The sequence below is a fragment of the Manis javanica genome, chromosome 11 (assembly GCF_040802235.1).
Source record: "Manis javanica isolate MJ-LG chromosome 11, MJ_LKY, whole genome shotgun sequence".
Taxonomy (NCBI): domain Eukaryota; kingdom Metazoa; phylum Chordata; class Mammalia; order Pholidota; family Manidae; genus Manis; species Manis javanica.
This window is the reverse complement of record NC_133166.1, coordinates 18414899-18417335: the sequence shown is the minus strand read 5'-3', so window position 1 is coordinate 18417335 and position 2437 is coordinate 18414899.

The following is a 2437-nucleotide window of genomic DNA, read 5'->3' as shown; positions in this document are numbered from 1 at the left end:
AATGGAGGGCCATAGCATTCCATCCTAAGACTGAGACAATATGGATGGAAGATGGTGAGGGGAAGAGCAGCCAACGGGCAGAGTTGCAGGCCGTGTGGCTTGTGATCAGCCAGGAGCCCTCCCCCATAGTTGTCTGCACTGACAGCTGGGCTGTCTATCAGGGCTTGACCCTGTGGCTACCAACCTGGTACCATGCCAATTGGGTGGTTGGTCACCAACCCCTTTGGGGACAAGAATTGTGGCAAGACTTATGGGCCTGTGGTCAAACTAAATTAATTATTACAGTATACCATGTTATAGGTTATTTGCCACTGGCATCCCCAGGAAATGATGAAGCAGATAAATTGGCCCAGATACATTGGTTAGAAGGAAAGCCTGCCCTGATGTAGCCCAATGGTTACATCAGTGTTTGTTGCATGTGGGGCAAAAGACAATATGGGCTGTAGCCCATCAGTGGGGCTTATCTTTGACCTCTGAAGAAATTAGTAGAGCCCAGCAGGAGTGTGTCATGTACTCCAAGAGGAACTTGCACCAAGTTCCACAGCAACATGGGACAATAGCTAAGGGGCCTATACCCCTCGTCAGGTAGCATATAGATTATATTGGGCCTTTACCTATGTCAGAAGGATATCGGTATGCTATGACTTGTGTGGACACAGCTTCTGGACTTCTGGTTGCTTTTCCTACCCATTGTGCAGACCAGCAGATGACCAAAAGAGGCCTGGAGCATCTCTTTGCTGCCTATGGCCGACCACAGATAATTGAGAATGATCAGGACACCCATTTTACTGGACATATACTGCAGGAATGGGTGTGACAGCTGGGAAGCAAGTGGAAGTTTCATGTGCCATACAATCCTACTGCCGCAGGCATGATAGGATTGTTAAAATCTGGACTAAAGTCAGATACCAATAGTCTGTGGGGATGGTCAGTCTGCTTATGGACTGTGCTATGGCGTTTGAATGAGAGACCCCAAAAGGGAGCCCTGAGCCCTGTAGACGTGTTAACACATATGGCTGCCTCCCCTATACAACTGCAAGTACAAACCAAGGAAGAATCGCTGAAGCCAAGGTTTGGCCACCAGAATAATATCTTCCTGCCAGTACCAACTGCACTGAACCCTGGAGACTCTATTGAGTGGACGTGGCCTTGGACCTTTCAACACATGGACCAACGATGGCTGGCTCTCCTGGCACCTTGGGGACAAGGCCTGGAAGCTGGCCTCCTGTGTATTCCTGGAATAACAGCGGAGTGGCCCCTAAAGAGCACAGTAGTATATCCTCAATGGCCAGAAGGTAAGAGCATCTTACCAGGGAGTTTTGTTTTATCATTATGGCCAGTGCATGCACCTCCAGTAGCACTATATATAGACCCTTCAGTAACCCCCACAGGGAGAGAAGTAAAAGTATGGTATACTAGACCTGGAAGGGACCCCCTTCCTGCTACAGTCCTATCACAGGACCACTCTCTTGTATGCATCCTACCTGATGGACAAGATTTGCCTATGTTGGTGTCATTAAAACATGTGTCTTATCACCCCTAAAGTCTTTGTGGATTGGGAACTTCCTCTGGCTTATAATTTTTGTTATTAGGAACTTCCTCTGGCTTGAGGATTATTATAATTTTTGTTATTATCTCTAAGTTGTTGTTATCCTCTGTTGCTGTTGTGGAATCTGGTTGCAGTGCTCCAGCTTTCTCACACAGTGACCATTGCAGAAGATTGAAAGCATGTAGATTGTAGGGCGAGAATCCTGGAGGGGTGGAGTGTGAGGAAGTTGGGGTTCCTATGGCCAGGATCCTCACTGAACTTAAACCACCTGATGATGTAACTGGCCTGTTGCTAGACTACCACTTCTACACCTTTAGGCAATAAGCTATTATTACACTATATAGAGAGCTCAGCCCACTGCTCTGGGCAGAGGCAGAGATGCTAGTGCTCGACCTACACAGGAGAACAAGCTGAGTAATAAACCCTTTCACCCCAAAGAATGTTTTGCTGTCAATTTCTTTGGTCACATTGAATCCATAGTGAACTTGCCAGGGGCTAAAACCCATTGGCCAGACAGGTGGTTATAGGGAGGGTGTGGTTAATGGAGGCTGAAATCTAGCCTGTGCTGTTTGTCAGGGCATATGCCTTGTAAGGTTGCATCTCGGGACCTTTTTCTAATTTGCCAGTGACAGGGGCTATATAGGCTAGTATCCGTCCTGTTCATGGGAAGGATGTTTAGTAATTATGCTGGGACTTACTGTCATTAGAGTGTTGAACTATACTGCAGTACCTTTCTACTCCAAGCCTGGGTAATTTACAAGGTTAAAAACTAATAACTTTTCAATTAACCATGTATGACCTATAAATACACAGCATTCTCAACCTTAAGAGCTCTGAAGTAAACACATGAACCTGCCAGCTTCACACAATGAAAGGGAACAGAAAAGA